The sequence below is a fragment of the Lithobates pipiens genome, unplaced genomic scaffold, assembly GCF_037356315.1.
Source record: "Lithobates pipiens isolate NorthernLeopardFrog02 unplaced genomic scaffold, aLitPip1_a1.2 Scaffold_22, whole genome shotgun sequence".
NCBI classification, from domain to species: Eukaryota; Metazoa; Chordata; class Amphibia; order Anura; family Ranidae; genus Lithobates; species Lithobates pipiens.
In genome coordinates this window covers 209282654-209309972 of record NW_027507784.1, presented here as the reverse complement: position 1 = coordinate 209309972, position 27319 = coordinate 209282654, and the positions used below count along the sequence as shown (strand labels likewise).

Genomic DNA, 27319 nt, shown 5'->3' with positions numbered 1-27319 from the left:
GAAAGTGCTTTGTCGTAGGGAAAGTGCAGGGACTACACCATCTCCTTGAAGGAAGCCTCCTGCTTGGGGGTGGACCAGCTAGGCTGCTCCTTGCTGCTACTACTATTTGTGAATGGCTCTGCTCAGCTGTGTCTTCACGCCTGGCCTGTTTGTATATTGTTGGAACTCTCACAATATACTGTTTTCATCCTCCTCTCCCTCTGAGTGTGTTTTTCTTTGCAGCCGGTGCACCATGATTCACCCTACCCAAACAGAGTGAGAGTAAATGGACTGGTGATGTATGCCTGGCTGCCTCTGCACTGTTGTGAGAAAGGACCAATTAAATATAAGTGGCTCCTTCAGGGGTAGCGCTACATGATGATCAAAACATTTAAAAAAATGTTATCTGTGACAAGTCAAGAGGATCTATGTAACTATTACTAAACAGGTGTAAACATGTTGTGTAAGATAAATTAGGTACTTAGCACTTCAATATTGTATCATATCAATTAATTTTGATGTTATCCAGAGTACTACAATGAATGAGCTAGACCCGCTGCTTATCATTTGTGGGATTGGAGAAACACATTTATGAGTTTACTTATAATCCATTGTCTGCTCATTTTATCTAGTGGTGATTTTGCTAATATTTTTTAGTTTTGGAGCAAGCTGATTGGAGTACACTCTATTGATTAATTAAGCACATTAGCTCTTTAAATTCATTTAATAATTTATTTAATATTATTAAGCACTTAGCACTTCAATATCATATTAATTCATGTTGATGTTACCCAGAACACTAAGCACTTAGCACCTTTGCAGGAATTTGGGCAAAGGGCATAATATAATCCAACATTTTTTAAGCACACAGCACTTTATCTAGTAACTTGGTAAATTTTTGCTAGTTATTGCCACATTATTTACATAACATTACTGATGCTAGTTAGTGCTACATTGTTAGCGAGGAGTTAGTTAGTTAGTTAGTTAGTTAGGAGTTAGTTAGGAGTTAATTATAGCGTGAAACTATGGCCAGACTATAGACACCACTCAGATATTGATATATATATATATATATATATATATATATATATATATATATATATATATATATATATATATATATATATATATATATACAGTATATATATATATATATATATATATATATATATCTAACAAGTAGTTAAAAGCTTTAAAACAAACTATCACTGATCCTATCACTGACTTTACTGATGGCACTGTTTAGCAATTCAGATTCACATTTCCCTACAGAAATGAAAGACTCCAAGTAAAAAAATGTCATTTAAAAACTGCATTGTACATCAATTATCTTAGTTTTCAGGCTTATGTTTTCCTGTAGTGTAATGGATCAAAGTCACAGTGTCATCTAGCCTAGCTAATTTTCAGCCCTGGGGACAAGGTATGTTTTTGGGCACAGGTCCCCTCATGTACCCCATGAGCTCTTTTGCTTCTGTAGCCTATGAGAGAGGACCTGGCCAATGGAAGGGTTGCCTCCACCAATAGAAGGTGTCCACATCAAAGATTTAAAATACAAATGTGATATCCCAATTAAGTGATAAATATAAAAGTGCAAGAAATATACAATAAATGTTTAATGAATAAAAGTCCAAATAATATAGTGATTACAAAAATAAATATGATAGTGTCCACCAAGGTGAAGGAAGCTTCTTTCAGTGCTTAGACTCTGATCCACTATGGACTCACCAGAAGTACAAGAACAAAAAAGAAAAACAGTCAACAAACTCCTGTTATAGAAAGATGTAATGCTATTTAGCCTCCACCAAAATATGCACTCACCAGAAGTAAAACATACAGTATGAGGGCTTCAATACAACCTCTTTAGCAGGCACTCCTCTCTGCCTCTTCTGGTTTACAGCATGGAATCATCATCAAAGGAAACAGTGAACTGAATCTAAAAAGCTCACCACCAAGAGCCCAAGAAGTGCTTATATGGTGTAGTATTCTATTTAAAAGTAGTTTTACATAAAACCGCTGCAGTGCAATGAAGTATCTAAACAAACTGGCTAGACTTACAGTAATGGTGCCCGCTCCGAGTACACAAACGTGGCGACGTGACGTCAGCACATAGGCCCCTCCCTAGAGATTTCATTGAAGCCCTCGTGTTTTATTTCTGGTAAGTGCATACTTTGGTGGAGGCTAAATAGCACTGAATCTTTCCATAACACCTGGTGGAGTTTGTTGACTGCTGTTTTGCTTTTTGTTCTTGTACTTCTGGTGAGTGCATAGCGGGTTAGCGTCTAAGCACTGAAAGAACTTCCTACACTTCATATTTATTTTTGTACTCACTATATTATTTTTTGGACTTTTATTCACTACATTTATTGTATATTTTTTTGCACTTCTATACTGTATTTATCACTTAATTGGGGTATCACATTTGTATTTTAAAGCAAGCACTACACTTTTATTGATTGGATTTGTCTACAAGTTTTGTATAGTCACCTTGCATGCCAACAGTTACACTGTTAAGGGAGCTCACAGTATTATTGGTTTTTGGTGGCCACATCATTGCCTGTGAACTTTCAAAAAAGGACTCCAGGAAGTAAACAGAAGAAGAGAGAAGGGTCATCATTTGACTGTGGCTTATGGATATTGGATAAACAAAAAGGGATCATTTCATACCAATAATTAGTTAGAAGAGGGTAGGGGGGAAGTTGCTAATAGTGTGGGCTTTAAAACCTAATGTAAACTAGCTGTAGTGCAAAGTTATTTGCTCCCAAATGAATGTGCATTTTCCTTTGCTGATAACAGTTATGTAGGATCTTTTTTTTTTTTTTGAGCATTCAGGTGCACTGATGGCTTTTACAGTTAGAGGGGGCTGCCTAGCACAATATGCCCTAACAAATAGTTGCATAGTTATTTAGCTTGAAAAAAGTCTATCTTGTTCAACCAATAGAATTATTTTTTTTATTGAAAACTTCTATATACACAATTCTGTACCCACAGGTGATTCCGGTGAAGGAAAAATACCCCTTGTAAGGCTAGGTTCACACTATCACGGTTTCCCTGTGGCCACCTTTTCACAGTGAGAGAAGCCTATTCATTTAAATAGGCTGCTATACCTGATGGAAACGTAAGGATACAGTCCCTGTACTTTTTCTAAAATCACAAGTACAGGGAAACTACAAACTGCTATGTGTTTCCCAGCACAGGAAAATGTTCTACAATTTCCTGTATGTGCCATTAAAAATAGCCATCGGCCTAAAGCCCGAACATGGATCAAAATTCAGCTTGTTTAGTGGGAACAGTCGAATTTCCATCCATGCAGGGGCACTGTGGTTGTACAGAAGTCAATCTACTGATCTACTTCTGTACATCCGTCCTGTCAGATTTCCCCATCTTGATCAGCACTGCAGGCTAAAACCTGCAGTGCTGATCGTTCTGATGGTGGGTAGGATTCCCCCATCTTTCAAGTGTGTGGACTGCTTAAGTAGAGTCTATGGACTGCTTAAGTAGATTTGGATGTTTTTGCTATGATATTTCTTATTATGGAGAACATATTTTATCTACTGCAATCAAAGAATTTCAGATAACAGTTTTTACTGCAGCATGTGTTCAGGCTGTAAACTAGGCAACGATAAAAATAAATTTTTCCAAGCACATGTTTCATTTATAACATTGATAGCAACATTGTAAGTTCCTTATTTGAAATATTGAACTAGAACACTGCAAATTATATTAAAAATTCTATGATTACCGGAGTGTAAATACAATAGAAAGCCTGCTTTAACCACTTTCAGACCGGACCAATTTGCTGGTCAAAGACCAGACCACTTTTTGCGATTCGGCACTGCGTCGCTTTAACTGACAATTGCGCGGTCGTGCGACGTGGCTCCCAAACAAAATTGACGCCCTATTTTTCCCACAAATAGAGCTTTCTTTTGGTGGTATTTGATCACCCCTGCGGTTTTTATTTTTTGCGCTATAAACAAAAATAGAGCGACAATTTTGAAAAAAACGCATTATTTTTTACTTTTTGTTATAATAAATATCCCCCAAAAATATATAAAAAAAAATTTTTTTCCCTCAGTTTAGGTCGATACGTATTCTTCTATATATTTTTGGTAAAAAAAATCGCAATAAGCGATTATTGATTGGTTTGCGCAAAAGTTATAGCGTTTACAAAATAGGGATAGTTTTATAGCATTTTTATTAATAATTTTTTATTATTTTTTTTTTTTACTAGTAATGGCGGCGATCATCAGCGATTTTTATTGTGACTGCGACATTGTGGGGGACCTATCGGACATTTTTGACACATTTTTGGGACCATTGTCATTTATACAGTAATCACTGCTATATAAATGCAGTGATTCCTGTGTAAATGACACTGGCAGTGAAAGGGTTAACCAGTGGGTGGCAGTGTAGGGGTTAAGTGTTCCTAGGGGAGTGTTACTAACTGTGGGGGGGTTGGGCTTTCATTTAGTGTACACTAATCTCTGCTCCAATCACATGGAGCAGAGATCAGCGTCACTAGTTGCTAGGCAGAATAGACAAATGTTGTTTACACAGCATTTGCTCTATTTGGCCGCTCCGTGAGACGATTGCGGGGATGCCCGCGGCGATCGAGTCCGCGGGTCCCGCGACCGGACTCAGCGTGGGAGCGCGCCGGCGGCGGCGGGCTCCCGATGGCAGGGCGGCATCGAATATAGGACGTACCTGTACGCCAATATGCCTGCCCGTGCCATTCTGTCGACGTACATCGTCGTGCGCTGGTCGGGAAGTGGTTAAAATAGAAACCTTTTTAGGCTCTTCTATAGTATTGGTAATGTATTTATTTAATTACATATGTAAACTCCTAGAATCACTTTAATAAAAGCCTTCCGAATGAGCATGGCTTCTGTACCTACTGTACCTAAGAGTTTCACGACTGTTTAATTAAGAAATCCAGGTATAGATATTTTATACATAGTTACAATAGTCCAGGTTGGACTAATGTAATTATGTATATACCATACCTGACCAATGCCCCTGGGAGCTGGAAATCATTAAAGTGATTCAGTGAGCTCCACTAGCCTCCAGGCTCCATGCCGAGCGGCTGCCCTGTTACATTCTGAATGCAGAAGATCAGCCATTTGGCATAAATGTCATTCAGAGAATTATTTGCATCTTCTGAATGGGGAGGTGATACAGCACAGCAGATGACAGATCAGCGTACTGACCCGCTGCTGGTACCATGTGGTCGCTGTGACCAATCACAGCAGATTAAATGACATGCCAATGACAGCCCATCTGCACCATGTGATTAGCTGTGGCCAATTACAGCAATACACCCTGAATGAATCAAATTAATTTAGTAAACAAACTTGCTTATAAAAAAATAATAATCCCAATCATCTTCCCAGAGTCCCCAGCAGCGCGTCCAATTCGCATAGCAGGAGCTTGTGACCGGCTGTCTATGGAGCTGGTTCACACATCTCTGCAGTGGCTCCGGTGCAAATTCTGGTTTATTTCAGGTCCAAATTCAGCAAAAAATATGGGCTGAAATTGGACCTGAAACGATGAATGGATATGCACTGGACTCCCGCTGTGATCCGGAGTGTGCTACAGTGTGAACCCAGCCTCAAGAAAGGAGATAGGCCATCAGTACATCAGAATTGATCGATTTTCAGATCAATAATACCATAGTTTGTGGACTATAACCTTCCTACGGACTAAATAATATACACTGATTTGGGTTATTTTCACCAAAGAAATGCAGCAGAATACGTTTCGGCCCAAATTTATGAAGAAAGATTATTTGCAAAATTGTATAACAGAAACAAAAAAACGCATTTTAAAAAAAATTATGTTTTGTTTAGTTTTATTTACCAAAAAAAATAAAAAAAACCCCAGTGGTGAATAAATACCACCAAAAAAAGCTCTATTTGTGTGAAAAAAAACTGGTAAAAACCTCATACTGGTATAGTGTTGTATGACCACTAGGGATGAGCTTCGTGTTCGAGTCGAACATACGTTCGACTCGAACATTGGCTGTTCGTCCGCTCGGCAAAGTCCGAACATTTTGGTCCGTTCGCGCCAAATTCGTGTGCATTTCCACTGATCATTTAATGCCTGTGCTCGGCTGGCTGAGCTCCAAAAGGAGTTGAACCTGCCCAAGAACCGCCTTATATGTGACATGCCCACCAGATGGAACTCAACATTGGCCATGCTGCAGCGGCTGCACACGCAGCAGAGAGCCATCAATGAGTACCTGTGCGACTACGGCACCAGGACAGGGTCAGGGGAGCTTGGTTTTTTCTCACCACGCCAGTGGGGCATGATCAGGGATGCATGCACTGTCCTGTCACCGTTTGAGGAGGCCACAAGGATGGTGAGCAGTGACAGTGCATGCATCAGTGACACTGTACCTCTTGTCCACCTCTTGGAGCATACGCTGCGTGGAATAATGGACAGGGCACTTGAGGCAGAACAGAGGCAGGAAGAGGAGGACTTCCTTGCCTCTCAAGGCCCCCTTTATCCAGACAGTGTTCCTGCTGTGCCACCCATCACACAGGAAGAGGAGGAGGAGGAGGAAGAGGAGGAGGAGGACGATTGTGTCAACATGGAGGTGGAGGCTGGCACTCAGCATCAGCAGCAGCAGTCTTGTAGGGATGATTTACAGTCCCAAGAAACACGTGGACTTGTACGTGGCTGGGAGGAGGTAGCTGCGGATCATGTTGTCCTTAAAGACCCAGAGGACTCCGGATCGAATGCCTCAGCTAACCTACGCTGCATGGCCTCCCTGATCCTGCAAAGCCTGCGGAAGGATCCTCGTATTCTTCGGATCAAGGAGAGGGACCATTACTGGCTGGCCACTCTCCTTGATCCACGGTACAAGGGTAAGGTTGCCGACCTTATCTTGCCATCGCAGAGGGAGCAGAGGATGAGACATCTCCGGGAGGCCTTGCAGAAAGGTCTGTGCAACGCGTTCCCAGAGACTGGGAGGTTACAAACTCCTGGTCCTGGACAACGTGTTGCTGAGGCATCGGTCAGAAGGAGCGGTGGAGAAGGTGGCCGTCTGACTGATGCTTTCAGACAATTTTTTAGTCCGCAGCCCCAAGGTATGATCGGTTCCAGCACCCATCACCAGCGTCTGATTTACATGGTGCAGGAATACCTAGGGGCAAGGTCAGACTTGGACACCTTTCCCACCGAAAATCCTCTGGCTTACTGGGTCCTGAGGATGGATCACTGGCCAGAGCTTGCACAGTATGCAATTGAGCTACTGGCCTGTCCTGCATCCAGCGTTCTTTCGGAACGCACCTTCAGTGCTGCTGGTGGCTTTGTTACCGATCACAGGGTGCGTCTGTCCACCGAATCAGTTGATCGACTGACCTGAATCAGTCAAGCACCTGAAGCTGATGTAACAGAATAATTTTTTTTGAAATATCACATCCCTTCAAGACTGCCTATGCTGATGCTGAGTGACTGTCCTGTTATGTTGATTGTCTATCCTCTTCCTCCTCCGCTGATATGTTGGAAGAACATTTCTGGTTCTGGTTGATGCCATCAGCCCAATTTTTCTGCCCCTGTTTAACAGGGGCGTTTAAGTACAATTTTTGATGCAATGCTTTGCAGCAGGGCTAATTCCTGCAATAAAACTAGAGTATATGGCAGAGGTTGCAGTGTGGTGGCACCAGCACCAGTGCCTAAGGCCCAATTGTTCTGCCCCTGTTTAACAGGGGCGTTTAATTACAATTTTTGATGCAATGCTTTGCAGCAGGGCTAATTCCTGCAATAAAACTAGAGTATATGGCAGAGGTTGCAGTGTGGTGGCACCAGCACCAGTGCCTAAGGCCCAATTTTTCTGCCCCTATTTAACAGGGGCGTTTAAGTACAATTTTTGATGCAATGCTTTGCAGCAGGGCTAATTCCTGCAATAAAACTAGAGTATATGGAAGAGGTTGCAGTGTGGTGGCACCAGCAGCAGTGCCTAAAGCCAAATTTTTCTGCCCCTGTTTAACAGGGACATGTAATTACAATTCTTGATATAATATTTCACAGGAGGGCCCCTTCCTGTGCCCACCCAGAGTAACGGTGAGGACTTAGTGTTGTGGCACCAGCACCACAACCACCAAAGGTCAATTTTTCTACCACTGTTCAACAATGGCATGTAATTACAATTCTTGATATAATCGTTCACAGCAGGGCGCTCCAGCGCCCACCAAGAGTCACTTTGAGGGCTTACAATGTTGTGGCAAAACCAACACCTTGTTCCGCCATTTCTGCAGAGCATATAGGGCAGGCCCCTACTTTCAAACATCCAATTTACAAACATCTCCTACTTGCAAACGGAAGGAGACAACAGCAAGTGAGATGAAAAAAGATGGACGACAAAACAAATTATACAGGGGTGATAACCCTTCCCCATGTTTTCCAAAAAGCTTAAAAATAGTTTTTTTGACTGGAGCTACACTTTAAAAATGTACCAGTTGAAAATTACAAACAGATTCAACTTAACACAACAAACCTACACAGTCCCTGTCTTGTTTGCACTGCCTGTATACTGCTGTTCTGAGTATATAGGGCCTGGGGGCCACACGCATTTCCTTTTTTTAATATGGGTACAGGGTTCCCCTTAATATGCGTACAAGACCCAAATAGGCTGGTAATGGGCAGGGAGGGCTACCCATGCAATTTTTCTCAATGATTTTCAACCATATTGCAGGAACCAGATATAACATTAAAACCGCAAGCAGTTTTAAATGGTGTTATTTCCGTTTAATGTCATTTTGTGCAGGGACTGTTCTAAACATGGGAAACACGTGGCACTTCACAGGCATACTACAGACACCCCCCAGGCACCATATTTAAAGGAATATTTCACTTTTTTTTTCACTTTAATCGTCATTAAAATCAGTGCTCCCGCCAACCGGCCATTTTTAAAAACATTTTAGACATTGACCCATGTCCCCTGGGGCAGGAGCCAGGTCCCCAAACCCTTTTTAGGACAGTATCTTGCATATTAGCTGTTAAAATTAGCACTTTTCATTTCGAACGTTCGAGTCCCATAGACTTCAATGGGGTTCTAAAGTTCGTTCGAATTTGGGGTCCGTTCGAAAGTTCTGGTGCGAACCGAACCGGGGGGTGTTCGGCTCATCCCTAATGACCACGCTATTGCCATTCAAAGTGTGACAGCGTTAAAAGCTGAAAATTGGGGGCATGGCCTGACAGCGAATGCTGTAGGACGCTCCTACGAGGAGCTCCGGCCAATACTCCTGTAAAATGGCTATCCTCTGCCCATAGATGGCCACTTACACGCCAAACTGCCTCATATACTCCTGGGGAACCTGGACATAATGTCCCCATCGAAAGCACAGAAGTCCACGGCCGCGGCGAAGTTAGCCCAATACCACCGACATCATGGTGAGGAGACGGAGGAAGATGGCGCCGCAGAGAAGATGAGAGGAGGTAGCAAACAGCGGGAGATACAGAGCGGCTCCTGGAGGCTAGTACTTTCTGCCGGACCTCACTCACGGCTCAAATCAAAGAGGTCAAAATAGATATCTCCCTCATCAGGCAGGATTTGCACAAACTTCGGGACCAAGTTAAGACTGCAGAGAACAGACTGGGTAATGTGGAAGATGCTATCCCCCCACTGCAAGAAGGCTCAGACCGCATGCAGCGACAGATCCAGCAACTGTTCTCTAAGCAGGACGACATGGAGAACAGGTTAAGGAGATGCAACCTGCATCTCATTGGTCTCCCTGAAGGAGCACAGGGTAAGGACCCCACCACATTTTTTGAATATTTTTGTTGAGTAAACCTACATATGATGTATTCCGATTACAGGTAACACTGCAAAAATTTATGTTAACACAGGTATTATATGCCATGCCTTCACTGTTATTATTTATGCTACACGTGACAAACGAAACTTTCAGTAGTCTATCTGCAAGAACTAGGAAGTTAAGGGTAGCTATCCCACACTATCCCAGAATTGATAACCTATGGTGTCTTTAAAGTTCCTAACCTGGAATGTGAGGGGCCTGCGTGAGAAGGTAAAACGCTTTGCAGCGCTTGCATTAATTAAAAAACAACGGGCTGATATAGTGGTCCTGGTCGAGACTCACGTGGAGGGGAGGCTACAGATGGCCCTCTGCCGTCCGTGGGTGGGATGGACATTCCACTCCACCCACACACCCCAAGCGCGTGGAGTCTCCATCCTCATAGCTAAAACGGTACACTTTGAACTTAGCGAGGTTGTCACGGACTCACAGGGACGCTATGTCTTCCTCTCCGTGAAGGTGTACAGCGAACCTTTCCTCATATTGGCCTTTTATGTCCCCCCCCCCCCCATTCTCCATGTCTATAATACTAGAAGGACTCACATTTATGACATAACATCCCACAGTCCAGGCAGTCTCGTTGGGGGACTTCAACACCACACTGAATCCCTCCATAGATAAGCTCCAAACCCCAAACTCCACTGCAGGAGCCACCGGAGACACCAAATTCTCCAAACTGATCTCCTCCTTCCACCTGGTTGACACCTGTAGATGTAGATTCCCATATAAGCAAGCATACTCTTGCTTCTCCTCTACCCACAATTCCATGTCCAGAATTTATTTACTCCATGGCTAATGGAGACACAGTTCTGTCCTAGACTGCTATCAGATCATAGCCCTTATTGGATCACACTGAGCATGCCTATAGATTAGCCCAGACGGACATGGCGTATGAACCCATTTTGGCTCACATTACTGCCAGAGGATGATAACCTTATCAATGAGTGGAAGTTATACTTCAGAGACAATGAACACTCAGCCCCCACAGCAGCAATTTGGGAGTCATTTAAGCTACATGCCCTCATGTCCCTGACCTCACGCATCAACAGAGTCAAGACAGACTCTGCGGGTGTGTTAGACAGAGCAGTGATGGAATTGTCTGACATGGAACAACAATACATGTCAGATCCTAATCCAGTGCACACTGGCACACTCAAACTTCAGACTAGAGTAGTAACTCAACTCCAATACAAAAAAACAGGACAGAAACTGTTCTTCGCTAAACAAAAGCTGTTCGAGCACGGGGAAAGGGCCGGCAGGCTTTTGGCATACCTTGTTCATAGTGAGGATAGGCCTCCAGTGGTAATTTTTCTACATGGTCCTGAAGGTCGACAGGTTACAGATCCACATATGGTGTCCTCCATATTCAGGGACTTTGCTGATCTATACACGGCCAGAACTCCTGACGATGAAGGTCTGATGACCTCCTTTTTGGAATATGTTACGCTTCCGTAGCTGAACGAAGACCAGATTAACCTACTCGAGACACCTCTCACGGTAGAGGAGGTGGTGGAGGCGGTTGCCAGGTCCAAGTCCCCAGGCTCGGACGGTTTACCCATAGAATTCTACTCCCAATATAGTGAGATACTAATTCTTAAACTATTGGACTTATACAATCACCTATTCAAGACATTTACACTCCCCCCCTCAATAAGAGAAGTGACCATAGTCCTCATTCCCAAACCAGGTAAAGACCCTGGCTACCCGGAATCCTATCGCCCCATTTCACTCCTGCAAGTAGACATCAAGATTCTAGCCAAAGCTCTGTCTACCCATCTCAGCCAGGTTATACTTTCATTAACACATACAGATTAAGCGGGGTTTATGCCAGGACGTAATACTTCATTTAACCTGAGGAAGCTATTTATCAATTTACAGGCCACTCGTGAAGATGTAGGGTCCCGGTTGTGATGCTGGACACGGCGAAGGCATTGGACTCAGTGGAGTGGAGGTACCTGTGGAGATGCCTGGAGAGCTACGGCTTGGGCCCTAGATTTCTTAAATGAGTCAGGCTGCTCTATCAGGCTCCCACAGCCAAAGTGGTGGCAAATGGGTGGCCGTCTCAGGTTTTTGATCTCAGTAGAGGCACGAGGCAGGGCTGCCCACTCTCGCCCCTTCTATATGCTCTAGCCGCAGAGCCCTTGGCCGTGTCAATTCGCACAAACCCAGAGATAAAGGGGCTACGGGTGGGAGCATTGATAGAAAAAATAAGTATGTATTCAGACGATACATTGCTATACCTGGCAGACTTGGGTCCCTCCCTCCAGGCAGCACTTCAGTTGATTGAAAGGTTCGGAATGTTTTCCGGACTGAAGATCAATTGGGGGAAGTCCCAAATACTCCCAATCGACAGTTTCCCACCACCAAAGCCCCATGCAGATATGCCACTCCAAAGAGTAAATATGATTAAATATTTAGGAATCCACATATCCAGGAGTCCAGCAGACTATATAACCCTAAATATAGAACCCCTGTTCTCCCTAGTCAGAGACAAAATACGTGTATGGGCCCGCTTACCATTAGGAATACGGGGACGCATAAACCTAATAAAAATGGTTCTCCTTCCTAAAGTCCTATATGTCTTATGACATTCCCCAATTTACTTACCCCTAAAATACTTTAAGTCACTTGAAGCTCTCCTTAAGCCCTTTGTTTGGGGAACCAGCAGGCACAAACTTGCCTGGCAGGCGCTTAAAAACCCAACAGACATGGGAGGTACGGCCCTACCAGATTTCAATCTCTACTATATCGCAGCCCAGCTATCCCAATTGTTTCACATCGACAAGACAGACAACACACGATTCTGAACCCTACTTTGCCTAAGAGGGGTTTGGCTCACTGGAGACTCGCTATATGCGATATCAGAGGGGTCCAGCTGGGCTGAATTGAGAGGAGATCCGAAGTTCCTTTTATATCACTACAGACGTGTCTGGGACCTTGCTTCTTCTAAATTGCAGATACCCCGACTCAACTACTATACACCAATATGGCATAATAAAGAACTTGCAGAATTTCTGTGCATTCAAGATCCCGAACTGTGGGAAACAAAGGGTATATACTACCTAAATCATTTATTCTCAGATGGAAAACGTAAAACTTATTGTGACGGATCCAATCCCACACTCCGATTCAGTGCTTCCGTAAGTATATCCTGCTTCCTCCAATCTGACTATCAGAGAGATAAATTCTCATAGCTGCAATGAATACAAGTCTAGCCGAAAATATCTTGTGGAATCTTGAAGTACACCAGGAATAACCTTTATTTGAGGTCTCGCACAAAATATATACAGCGAGGTGACTAAAACCTAACCTAATTAGCATGAGCTAATTATCTAATCAACACTGGACTCCTTTATTCAATTGCAGGTTAATTAGCACAAACAACAAAACAACAATTGGTGAAATATTCTTTAGAATCTGTGTCAAGCCAGACTAGACTCATTTACATTATACAAGACAACAGACAGGTGGATGGATGTGATGATATTAGCATCTAAGAGCTTGTGTCCCAATAGTGTGATTCAGTCTATTGCTAATATGGCAAATACATATCCAGAGTTTGTGTGTCTTGAGGGGGGGGCACGGACCTGAATCCAAGTAAAACCACCTCAGGGGTCCCCAGGCATACAGCTCACAAAGAGCACTGTTACCCCAAATGCGAGGGCCCATAATCACAAGGCAAGAGGCTTGCATTCAGTCCCCTCCAAGAGCCTCGGTCCCAGCTAGGTCTGTCACACTTATAATATCCTTAAAGAGGAGTACTCACTACCCAATCGCATGTTCTTTAGGTTTCTGCAGGTGAGACATGCTGTTCAGGTACAATTCAGAAACTTCCCTCCGTGGCCTGCCCCCCATCCTATTATGGCCATAACCAAGGGTACTGACCCGCGTGGCCTGATATCCACATTCTACAACATGCTCTCTGCCCCACCTTCTCTAAGATAGCATTTGACCTTAAACCATGCTGGGAAAGGGAGGTGTGACCCCTGGAGGACGAGGAAGGGGAAGAGGCTTTGGAGTCCTATAAAGCAGTATCCCCCAAGCTCTCGGACAGACTGTCTCAGATCTATATAACACACAGGGCATACCTCACCCCCATTTGTATAGCAAGATACAAACGTAACCAGTCCACCCTGTGCTTTTTGTGTGGATGGGAGACAGGTACTTTTTTCCATCTCATATGGGCATGTGAAAAACTAAAAGAGCTCTAGAAACCGGTCGTAACCTTTCTGCATGACATCATGGGCTCTCCCATATCCCTAGACCCAAAACAATGCATTCTTGGGATACTTTCTGACACAATAGACAAATTCACTAAATTATTCCTGCACGAAACCCTATTCTCAGTGAGGAAAATACTTGCCAGAAAATGGATGAGGCCAACCCCCCCCCCCCCCCCCCAGTTTTTCGGAATGGAAAGCAGATGTGAACATATCCTTGCCCTATAAGAAATACATTTATATCAATAGAGGTTGCCCAGGCAAATAGAACAAGATCTGGGACTGGTGGCTACAGGACTCTGAAACATGTATCTGGTCAGTGGCACAAAGGCTCAAGCACATAAAGAGACAAAGAATTGCTTATTTTTCCTTTATTTTGTATTTGCGGTGTTATGTGCATACGCTTCTACGAATCCTTGTTGGTATATACCACTGTAAGCTGTTCAATATATATGTCATGAATGTACATTTCGCTCCTTAGAAACTATTATACAACTCAAACATATAAGTACTGTGTTTAACTATGTGTACAATGTAATTACTCAATAAAAACCTTTGTTCAACGAAAAAAAAAGCTGAAAATTGGCCTAGACAGGAAGTGGGTAATAATGTTCAATATTGAAGTAATTAAATAATAGCTCCCAACTGTCCCTGATTTCGAGGGACTGTCCCTGATTTGGAACAAAGTCCCTCTTTCCTTCTCATTTGTCCCTCATTTTGGTCTGATCTATATAGTTGTATATAAAATGCACTATTTATCTTTTAAAAAGTGTTCCCAGTGCTAAACCTTCCATCCAATTTTTAAATTGCTGCATTTGTAAATTTCAAAACTCAGGAAGGAATAGTAGTGGTATAAAAAAAGCACTAACTATTTTTTATTTTTTTTTATAATTCCCCTTTAACCACTTATCGTCGGCATCATTGCTGAATGACGGCTACAGCTCAGCTCGATAACTCTGGGAGGGCGTACATTGACATCCTCCCCGAATCGCGTGCAACCTGAATATCCGTGACCGCCTGGTCCGGAAGACCCAGCAAATTGCGATAAATGGGTCATATGACGGAGCGATCACTTGTAAACAAACCGGCATCATGTCCGATTCCTCTCACCCCTCTCTGTACCGGTTGGTACAGTGTGAGCGGAGAGGGGAGGGATCTGGTGCAGCAGCGCTGTTGGCTGGATCTGTACTGCCCACAACGCTGATCTGTGCCCATTGAAGCCTCATCCATCCATCCATGCTCAGCCATCCATCCCTAATCAGCAATACTCATCCATGCTCATCCATACTCAGCCGTATCCAGCCATTCCATCTATACTCAGCCATCCCATCCATACTCAGCCATACCCAGCCGTATTCAGCCATAGTCATTCATGCTCAGTCATCCCATCCATACTCAGCCATCCCCATCCACGGCTCATCCATCCCCATTCATGCTCATCCAGGCCACATCAGTTCTCATCCATGCCACTAGAGTGCCTCACAAAAGTGTAATAGGTAGTCAAATTAGATTTGGAATGTATGCCCCTAGAATACCTGATGGTGCTCCCTTCATGTTGGGCCTCTGTATGTGGCCAGGCTGTGGAAAAGTCTCCCACATGTGGTATCGCCGTACTCAGGAGTAGGAGAATCTATTTTGGGGTGTAATTTTTGGTATGTACATGCTATGTGTTCTAAATATTGTATAAATGGACAACTTTGTGTAAACAAAAAAAAAAAAAGTAGAAAAAAATAAGCGTTTTCATTTTCTTTCTCATACATTACGGGACACAGAGCCTCAGTAATTACTGATGGGTTATAGGGGTATCACTAGGTAATAGGACACTGGCAACCCTAGACAGGAAGTTTACCTCCTATATAACCCCTCCCATTACTGGGAGTACCTCAGTTTTTCCGCCAGTGTCTTAGGTGTTGGTCACGAGTAAACACTGGGGCAAGCCATGCAACCGGATCCATTGGATAGTACTCGGGCCTTGTGTCCGAAGAAACAAGGTTTTACCTATAATGCTTCTCTTTTTAGAGAGCTGGACCCCGGGATCCAGTATTTTGTCAACCATATCCCTGGCGGGGTGCATATCCAGGCAGTCACAACTGCATCCTCCACCAGGCTCAAGAACTAAATTTCATAGTCAGCCCCAGGGACAAAAGAAGTCCTGGGGGAAGAAGTCTACAAGACAAAACACGAAAGCCTCCTTATGAAGGGGCGCCCCCGCTCGCTAGGGTGAGGGGGAAGACTGCTGCAATTGTCAAGTCTCTGTCAGGAGGATTTTCAGAACAGATGGGTGGTCTCCACAATAACTGTAGGTTACAAACTAGAGTTCGGAGAAGTCCCCTCTCCTCGTTTCCTCAGATTGAATTTTCCAGAGACCCAGAGGAAAAGAAGTCCCTCTTTCTAGCATTGAAGCAACTTTTTTCGCAAAAAGTAATTGTGGTATTTCCCACGCAAGAGCAGGGATTAGGGTTTTATTCCATCCTTTTCATGGTGTCAAAGCCAAATGGTGATGTCGGACCCATTCTAGATCTCAAAGATCTAAATCGATTCCTAAATGTATGGTCCTTTCGCATGGAATCGATTCAATTGGTAGTCTCCAGCCTACAAGGAGGAGAACTTATGGCGTCAATAGACATCAAGGATGAGTACCTGCATGTGCCTATTTTCCCTGCTCATCAAAAGTACCTGCGTTTCCAGGTAGAAGAAAGCCACTTTCAGTTTGTAGCTCTGCCTTTTGGGCTAGCTACTGCACCTCGAGTGTTTACAAAAATCTTGGCCCCTCCTCTGGCCATATTAAGGGCCCAAGGTATAATGGTAATAGCATACCTTGACGACCTGCTCTTGATAGACCGGACGGTAGCCTGCCTGGACCAAAACTACCTGGAATACCTAGGTTGGGTCCTCAACTTAAGAAATCATCTTTAAAACCAGTAAGAAGATTGGAGTATGCAAAAAGTCCAGAAGTTCAATAGGGAGAGGGAAAAACCACCGCTCCAGGCCAGTCTACCTGAAAAACTGTGAAGTTTGCAGACAGGGGAGTCCCAGGTGCAGGCTAATTGCACAAACCAATAGATAGAGAGAGAAAAAAGCTCTGGACAGCCGCCTTCCGGATCGAATCTGGAATAGTTGATGCCTTTATTTTTCAAACAAAAAACACTACATCACACGAACCCCAGAAGAAAATGAGGGCATGAAACAAGAAAAAATGTTGACGCATTTCACGCTAAATTTTGCAGGATCAAGCAGGAAAAGAAGTCCGTACTTCTGGTGGCCCCAGTATGGCCCAGAAGAGCTTGGTATGCAGAAATGGTAAAAATGGCAGTAGTGGACCCTACCGTCACGTCCAGACCTGTTATCCCAAGGTCCGGTGTTCCATCCTGCCTTAAACGCTAAATTTGACGGTTTGGCTATTGAAACCCACGTTCTGAAGAGTCGTGGGCTCTCAGACCCTGTGATTTCTACCTTAATTAATTATGAGAGGATTAATACAAGGAAGCCAGCTTCCTCGACTGGTGTGAATCCAGGGGTTGGCGTTCCAGAAAATATGTCATAAGTAGAATCCTTGACATTTTGCAAATGGGGTTAGAAATGAAGCTGGCCCTGAGTACCATCAAGGGCCAGGTCTCGGCCTTATCAATAAGGATGAGTCGAATACCCCCCCAGGTTCGGTTCACACCAGAACCTGCGAACAGACCGAAAGTTTGCACGAACTATAGAACCCCGTTAAAGTCTATGGGACTCGAACGTTCTGAATCAAAAGTGCTAATTTTAAAGGCTAATATGCAAGTTATTGTCCTAAAAAGGGTTTGGGGACCCGGGTCTTGCCCCAGGGGACATGTATCAATGCATGTTTTTTTGGGAGCAGTGATTTTAATGATGCTTAAAGTGAAATATTACTTTAAATAGCGTACCTGGGGAGTGTCTATAGTATGCCTGTGAAGTGGCACATGTCTCCCATGTTTAGAACTGTCCCTGCACAAAATGACATTTCTAAAGGAAAAAGGTAATTTAAAACTGCTATCGGCTTTAATGTAATGTCTGGTCCCAGCAATACGGATGAAAATCATTGAGAAAAATGGCATGGGTACCCCCCCGCCCATTACCAGCCCCTTTCACATTACCAGCCATTCAGTGTCCTCCACCCCTCTCTGCCAACCCCTCCACTGGCTTCCACTCACCCAACGGATAAAATTCAAAGTACTAACAATAATTTACAAAGCCATCCATAACTCTGCCCCTAGTTACATCACTAACCTAGTCCCAAAATATCAACCAAGCCTCTCTCTTCGGTCATCCGAAAATCTCCTGCTCTCTAGCTCCCTTGTCACCTCCTCCCATGCTCGCCTTCAGGATTTCTCCAGAGCTTCTGCCATCCTTTGGAACTCTACCCCAATCTGTCCGACTGTCCCCTAATCTATCCATCTTTAGACGATTCCTGAAAACTCTTCTCTTCAAAGAAGCCTATCCTGCCTCTAGATCGCACTGTTTTACACTGTTTTACTTCCTCCATCAGCTCATCCCCCACAGCTATTAGCTTGTGTATCAATTGACCCTTTCTTTTTAGATTGTAAGCTCTAACGGGCAGGGCCCTCTGATTCCTCTTGTACCAAATTGTAATGTAATGATAATGTCTGCCCTCATGTTGTAAAGAGTTGCGCAAACTGTTGGCTATATAAAACCTGTATAATAATAATGTTAAGGGGAACCCTGCACCCAAATAAAAAAAAGGTGTGGTGCCCCCAGGCCCTATATACTCTGAACAGCCGTATACAGGCGGTGAAAACAAGACAGGGACTGTAGGTTTGTTGGTAAGTAGAATCTGTTTGTAATTTTGAACTGGTACATTTTTAAAGTGTAGCTCCAGCCAAAAAAATCTATTTTTAAGCTTTTTGGAAAACATAGGGAAGGGTTATCACCCCTGTAACATTTGTTTTGCTGTCTGTGCACCTCTTCAGAAGATTTCACCTCACTTTCTGTCCCAATGACAAATGTTTTTTGAAAATTTGGGGTTTTCGGTGAAACAAGGATTGGTGATAAAGCATCAATGGAGAGGAGACACATTTTCCCCATATTAACTCTTACAGGAGAGAATTTCTCTTCCTAGGGGTAGAGTTCATCTTACTTCCTGTTGTCTCCTTCCGTTTGCAAGTAGGAGTTTTTTGTAAGTTGGATGTTTGAAAGTAGGGGCCTGCCCTATATACCTATATATGCAGAAATTTAGGCCTTAGGTCTTGGTGTTGCCACAACACTGTAAGCCCTCACAGTTACTCTTGGTGGGGCTGGAACGCCGTGCTGTGAACTATTATATCAAGAATTGTAATTACATGCCATTGTTGAACAGTGGTAGAAAAATTGGGCCTTTGGTGGTGGTGGTGGGGCTGGTGCCACAACACTGTGAGTCCTCACAGTTACTCTTGGTGGGCGCTGGAATGGGCCCTGCTGTGAAATATTATATCAAGAATTGTAATTACATGCACCTGTTGAACAGGGGCAGAAAAATTGGGCCTTTGGTGGTGGTGTTGCCGCAACACTGTAAGCCTTCATAGTTACTCTTGGTGGGTGCAGGAATGGGCCCTGCTGTGAAATATTAGATCAAAAATTTTAATTACATGCTCCTGTTAAACAGGGGCTGAAAAATTGGGCCTTAGCCACTGGTGGCGGCACCCAGAACCAAAAATGGTCTTACAAGCTTGATCATTGAGGAGGAAGAGGATAGTCACTCAGCATTGGCAGTCTTGAAGGGATCTGACATTTCAAAAAAAAATTATTGGTTACATCAGCATCAGGTGTTTGGTAGCTGGTGGTGATCCAAGACTGATTCATTTTTATGAAGGTCAATCGATCAACCGAGTCGGTGGACAGGTGCACCCTGTGATCAGTTACAAAGCCTCCAGCAGCACTGAATGTGCGTTCCAAGAGAACGCTGGATGCAGGACAGGCCAGTAGCTCAATTGCATACCGTGCAAGCTCTGGCCAGTGAGCCATCCTCAAGACCCAGTAACCCAGAGGATTTTCGGTGGGAAAGGTGTCCAAGTCTGATTTTGACGCTAGGTATTCCTGCACCATGTAAATCAGACGCTGGCGATGGTTGCTGGAACTGATCATACCTTGGGGCTGCGGACTAAAAAATTGTCTGAACGTATTGGTCAGACGGCCACCTTCTCCACTGCTCCTTCTGCGACTGACCGAAGCTTCAGCAACACGTTGTCCAGGAGGACCAGGAATTTGTAACCTCCCAGGCTCTGGAAATGCATTACACAGACCTTTCTGCAAGGCCTCCCAAAGATGTTTCATCCTCTGCTCCCTCTGCGATGGCAATATAAGGTCCACAACCTTACCCTTGTAACGTGGATCAAGGAGGGTTGCCAGCCAGTAATGATCCCTCTCCTTGATAGCACGAATATGAGGATCCATCCGCAGGCTTTGCAGGATCAGGGAGGCCATGCAGCATAGGTTTGCTGAGGCATTCGGTCCGGAGACCTCTGGTTCACTAAGGATGACATGATCCGCAGCCAACTCCTCCCAGCCATGTACAAGTCCATGGATTTCTTGGGACTGTAAATAATCCCTTGAAGACTGCTGCTGATGCTGAGTGCTAGGCTCCACCTCCATGCTGACACAATCCTCCTCCTCCTGCTCCTTGTCCTCTTCCTGTGTGATCAGCGGCCCAGCAGGAACTGTCTGGATAAAGGGGGCCTTGAGAGGTAAGAAAGTCCTCCTCTTCCTCCCTCTGTTCTGCCTCAAGTGCCCTGTCCATTATTCCACGCAGCGTGTGCTCCAACAGGTGGACAACAGGGACAGTGTCACTGATGCCTGCACTGTCACTGCTCACCATCCTCATGGCCTCCTCAAATGGTAACAGGACAGTGTATGCATCCCTGATCATAGCCCATTGGCGTGGGGAAAAAAAATTGATGGCCCTCTGCTGCCTGTGCAGCTTCTGCAGCATGGCCAACGTTGAGTTTCACCTGGTAGGCATGTCACAGATTAGGTGGTTCTTGGGCAGGTTAAATTGAGTTTAGAGGTCAGCCAGCCGAGCACTGGCATTATATGACCGGCGGAAATGTACACAGACTTTCCTGGCCTGCCTCAGGACATCCTGTAAGCCCGGGTACCTGCCCAAGAACTGCTGCACCACCAAGTTAAGGACGTGAGCCAAACAGGGAACATGGGTGAAGTGTCCCTGTCGGAGGGTGGAGAGGAGATTGGTGCCCTTGTCACAAACCACCATTCCTGGCTTAAGCTGGCATGGCGTCAACCACCTCTGAGCCTGCCCCTGCAGAGCTGACAGAATCTCTGCCTCAGTGTGGCTCCTGTCCCCCAAGCGCACCAGCTCAAGCACTGCATGGCAAGATAGGTAACGTGCCTGTCCATGCCTGCAGGACCATGAGTCAGTGGTAATATGCACCTTACCGCCCTGTCCAGCAAGGCCAAGACATTACCTTCCACATGCCGGTAGAGAGCCGGAATCGCCTTCCGTGAGAAAAAGTGGCATTTGGGAACCTGCCACTGAGGAACTACACATTCCACAAACTCACGGAAGGGGGAATTCAACCGCTGGGCATGTGGATGGCTGGGAGCGAACTTCTTTCGGTGGTGCAGCAGCTGGGGCAGGGAAATTTACCTGGTACAATCTGACGTTGGTGTACTGATAGCAGATGGCCCATAAGTACTTGCCTGTGACACACCTAATTCTACACCTTCATTCTCTCAGTGCAGGTTTCAGAGAGGACTGAAGGTATAGTGAGGTTGGAGATCCCAGCTGATGAGGAGCAAGGAGAGGTCCACTTTGTTCTTTGGTGTGGGTCTTTTAGGTACACTTGCCAACGAACTGCATGGCAGGTCGACATATGTCTGGTCAAGGATGTGTTGCCCAAGCGGGTGATGTTTTGGCCATGCGAGATATGCTTGAGACATATGTTGAAAATAGCAGCGATCTGATGCACTCGTCTCAAAAAAGGCCTCCTGGAGCATGTACCCAACACTGTGGTCAAACAGTTCGGGGGACTCCTCAGGAGGACATGGGAAGAGGCCGCGCTGGCATCTGCTTGGCCAAAGTCCCCTGAGCCTGAGTGAGAAAGGATGAGGAGGATAAGGACGGCTTGGTCATCCATTCTACCAAGTCTTCAGCATGTTGCAGCTCTACATCGCCAGCTGCTGAAAAAAAGCACAAGCGTGTCCCACGGCCATGTGCTGATGAGGATGCACTGTATCCACGACCAGCACTGTTGCCTCTAGACACAGAGCCTGCTTGCCCTCTTTGTTTTGCTTCTTCTTGTTGGCCTTTCAGACATACTAATGGCCTGCAGTCAGAAGTAGCTGTACAAAGCTGGGATGTATATATATATAGATTGCACACACACACCATGGACAGTGCTGAGCAAGCACTTTTGGCAGTGGGACCCTAGTGGATGGCAATGGAAATGTGGTAAATCTAGAGAGGGAATACCTCCTTAAAGGCGCTTTTTTCAGCTCTGTCTGGTGAGTTTAACCCCCTAGCGGGGTACGTGCTACACGTGGTGAATACCTGTGCAAATCTGGTGGATGGCATATTAACAGCACTTGAAATAAACACCGATATCACCTTACAACGCTGATCAAACCACTATTGTCACCTTTTCTGCACATTAAGGACTTTTTCTATATGGTGCTACCTTGGACTGAAATTTTCAGTATTTGAACTGATTTATTTTTGTACTACCTGTTACATAATTGCTTTATTGCTTAAAACGGCTGCTATCCTGTAGACCTCTTTGGTTATTTTTATTAACTGGATGGGTCACGTATATATGATATAATTACTTTTTGGATTCTTGGTTTGCTGAATCTGGCGCTGAGAAGGGCATCATAGGCCTTTTTAAATACACCCTCTTTGTTTTATATATATATATATATTTATTTATACTGATTATACTGCAGCTAGCAGAATCAACTGCCTGCCTGTAGTATTATTAGTATAAGAACATCAGCAATTGTCTTCAGGTAGCTTTAGGTGCACACTGTGCAGAGGACACAGTACACTAACTGTAAATAATGCAGCTGCCTGCCTGTGGTATTAATAGGATCAGAACACCAGCAATTGTCTTCAGGTAGCTTTAGGTGCACACTGTGCAGAGGACACAGTACATTAACTGTAAATACTGCAGCTGCCTGCCTGTGGTAGTAATAGGATCAGAACACCAGCAATGGTCTTCAGGTAGCATTAGGTGCATACTGCAGAGGACACAGTACACTAACTGTAAATACTGCAGCTGCCTGCCTGTGGTATTAATAGGATCAGAAGAACACCAGCAGTTGTCTTCAGGTAGCTTTAGGTGCATTCTGTGCAGAGGACACAGTAAACTGACTGTAAATACTGCAGCTGCCTGCCTGTGGTATTAATAGGATCAGAAGAACACCAGCAATTGTCTTCAGGTAGCTTTAGGCGCACACTGTGTGGAGAACACAGTACACTAACTATAAATACAGCAACTACCATCACCTGACTGCCTGTCAGTATATTAGGAAGAGAATAACAGGAACGGATCTAGCTAAACTGAATACAGTGTGATATATATATATATAGGATGCATATATATCCTCCATACACTGTAACTGCAGCTAACTGACTCGCCTGCCTACTCTATCTAACTTAAATCAAATGACATGTCTCTCTGTCTATCGCTCTCCGCCGCCGCAACACACTATACAAGGCCACCATGCAGACAGCTTTATATAGTGTGTGTGGGCGTGTACTAAACCCCCTGAACCATAATTGGCCAAAGCCACCCTGGCTTTGGCCGATTAGACGGCTCTCTGTACAGATGGCACTGTAATTGGCCAAGCATGCGGGTCATAGTGCATGCTTGGCCAATCATTAGCCAGCAATGCACTGCGATGCCGCAGTGAATTATGGGTCATGAACGGCCCATAACATTCGCAATTCGATGAACAGCCGAACAGGCGATGTTCGAGTCGAACATGGGTTTATCTCGAACTCGAAGCTCATCCCTACATATCAATATTATTTCAACGTCCGCTTGCTTCACATTCTTTGGTCCAAAGCTTTATACAGGGGGTAACGTGCCTTAATCCTCCGATTAAGGTGCCCCTAAACCCCTTGGACTTGAATTTGGTCCTGTCAGTTTTACAGAAACAACCTTTTGAACCGATAAGTCAAATTCCCTTGGTCTTGTTGACAAGGAAGTACATTTTTCTGTTAGCCATCTCTTCTGCTAGAAGAGTATCAGAACTATCAGCTCTTTCCTGTAAAGAGCCTTATTTAATCATGTACAAGGATAGAGTGGTTTTACTTCCCCTCATCCTTGCTTTATACCAAAAGTGGTTTCAGTTTTTCATCTAAACCAAGATATTGTTCTGCCTTCCTTTTTACAGATCCCTGTTCTACGGAAGAAAGGTCAGTACGTTCTTTGGATGTAGTAAGAGCAGTCAAAGCCTATCTAGAAGCAACGGCTCAGATTCGCAAAACGGATGTTTTGTTTGTGTTGCCAGAAGGTCCTAATAGAGGACAGGCACAGTCAAAATCTACCATTGCTAAATGGATTAGACAAGTTATAATTCAAGTTTATGGTTTGAACCAGAAGGTTCTGCCTGTTCAAATCAAGGCGCACTCCACGAGGGCTATTAGTGCTTTGTGGGCAATGCATCACCAGGCCTCTATGGCTCAAATCTGTAAAGCCGCAACCTGGTCTTCAGTCCATACATTCACCCAATTTTATCAGGTGGATGTGAGGAGGCATGAGGCAGGCAGCGGTACAAGGCCCTCAGGTCTGATTTACTCCCTACTTGTTGTTATTCCCCTCCCCTCAGATAGCATTGCTCTGGGACATCCCATTAGTAATTACTGAGGCACTGTGTCCCGTGATGTACCAGAAAGAAAATAGGATTTTTATAATAGCTTACCTGTAAAATCCTTTTCTTTTGAGGTACATCATGGGACACAGAGGTCTCTTCCCTCTTCTAACACACTGCTTTGCTACAAAACTGAGGTACTCCCAGTAGTAGGAGGGATTATATAGGGGGTAAACTTCCTGTCTAGGGTTGCCATTATCCGATCACCTAGTGATACCGCTATAACCCATCAGTAATTACTGAGGCTCTGGTCCCGTGATGTACCTCAAAAGAAAAGTTTTTTTTACAGGTAAGCTGTTGTAAAAATCCTATTTTCTTTACACATTTTCCAAAAACTTGTAGAAAAAAAATCACATGACTCATTATGTCTCATAGATTATACCTTGGGTTGTTTTCTTTTCAAAATGGGGTAATTTTTGGGGCATTGTCTTGATGCTCCAGGGCCTTCAAAAAGTTTAAAAGGTAGTCAAGAACTTATATGTATAATTTATGCTCCAAGAATGCCTGATGGTGCTCCCTGCATGTTGGGCCTCTGTATGTGGCCACGCTGTGTTAAAAGTCTCACACATGTGGTATCACCATACTCAGGAGGCATAGTAGAATGTGTTTTGGGGTGTAATTTGTGCTATGCATATGCTGTGTGTGAGAAATAACCTGCTAATATAACAATTTTGTGGGGGGTATTTGTACTTCCCTGGCTTGTTAGGGTCTTAAGATAGGCCATCAGTACATCAGGTGTGATCAATTTTCAGAGATTGGCACCATAGCCTGTGGACTCTATAACTTTCACGAAGATCAAATAATATACAACGATTTGGGTTATTTTTACCAAAGATATGTAGCAGTATAAATTTTGGCCAAAATCAATGAAGAAAAATTATTAATTTGTAATTTTTTATAACAGAAACAATGAAAAATTCATTTTTTTTTACAGAATTTTCGGTCTTTTTTCTTTTATAGTGCAAAAAATAAAAAACCCAGCGGTGATTAAATACCACCAAAAAAAAGCTCTATTTGTGTGAAAAAAAGGACAACATTTTCATATAGGTACCGTGTTGCATGACTGAGTAATTGTCCTTTAAAATGTGAGAGCACTGAAAGCTGAAAATTTGTCTGGTTAGGAAGGGGGTTTAAGTGCCCAGTGGTCAAGTGGGTAAGGGGGCATGGTAGGGGTGTGTCCTATTCCTACATACTTTTGCTAAAAGGTGACCTCGTTCCCATCTCAAAAAGTTGAGAGGTTTGGTTAAATAAAAGTTCTATAGTGACCATCACTACTAACAAACCAGACCAATACAGTCTGAGAACTAACATTTGGAAATTAATGGTGGTTACAGTGAGCATAGAATATTTATTTTGTTGTAAACAAAGAAGTTGATTTAAATAAACTACTGCATAGAAAACTACTCCTACTTATTCAGAGCCATGCAATATCTCTATCTGCCATACACTCCCACATTCCACAAACAGGCCCCCTCATGATTACATTTATTATTGAACATCCATGGTGATGTCCACTCCCGACCACAGCCGTCTAGTTAATTACTTCCACCTTCGCTTAGTTAAGCCTCTTTAGATGAGCCAAAACCAGACAGTCACTGCCCCAATTGTCTTCAACTGAACTGGTGACTGTGTTCCTATCCAAGCATACATTGCATAGAAAATTATTCTGATAGCTGGAGGAAGGCCACACAGCTAATCTGGGCAGGTATAATCATTTTGCAGAAAACTACTGTAGCCTGAACAGAGAGCCTTCTGTCTCTGAGAAAAGAGGATGGCTTGATGCACTTCACCCCAACAAATTTAGACCATTTTATTCCCATATATTAAAAAATAGGTAGTAAAGGTTGGACCGTCTTTGAAAATTTTTGCATATTAGAAAAGGAAGATAAAATTTCTGACCTGATCAAGAATTGGATTTCCGTAGGTTTATTAAACTTCCACAGGCAGCTGGTTTATGAGTGATCACCAAAGCTGAAACACATTGCACCATAAAGATAGGGTGAGGCCGGTTCAAAGTTTAACCAACTAATCAAATGCCCTTCATGACATTAGAAAGGAAACAATGACAAACACTTCTAATAATTGTTCCTCCTTTTTTTTTTTGTGAACTTTGTATTTGGTGTTTTATGTAGCCTTCTGCTATCAGGAAAAAAATGGGCCTGTACAGGCACGCACCTTGGGGCGACTTTCTTGGATATACATGCTCAGAGTGTTTAGTATTCTCAGCCATACTGGTGTCTTTTGTTGCACACATACTGTGGATGGACTTTATAGTTTAAATTACATAATCGATCCTGAAGTGATATACTGCACTAAATAAATATGCTCTTGGGCTGCTACAAGGGACTTTGTTCAAAGTTATTATCACCGTCTTGAAAACATATACACAATGATCACTTAATCTGAAGTGTTCATTCCTATTGTTCATGGTATATAGGTTGACAAAGGTAGTCTTTATTCAGCCAA

General features: G+C 43.8%; 1 protein-coding gene across 1 annotated transcript in view; it reads right to left on the bottom strand.

The window, feature by feature from the left end:
* The window catches only part of LOC143924506 (lipopolysaccharide-induced tumor necrosis factor-alpha factor homolog), a 213572-nt gene extending 186715 nt beyond the window's left edge, over positions 1 to 26857 (bottom strand). The window contains exon 1 of the mRNA XM_077448848.1: positions 26753 to 26857. The gene's annotated coding sequence lies outside the window, so the exon portion shown is untranslated. The remainder of the gene's footprint in view (positions 1 to 26752) is intronic.
* Between the last annotated feature and the right edge of the window lie 462 nt (positions 26858 to 27319).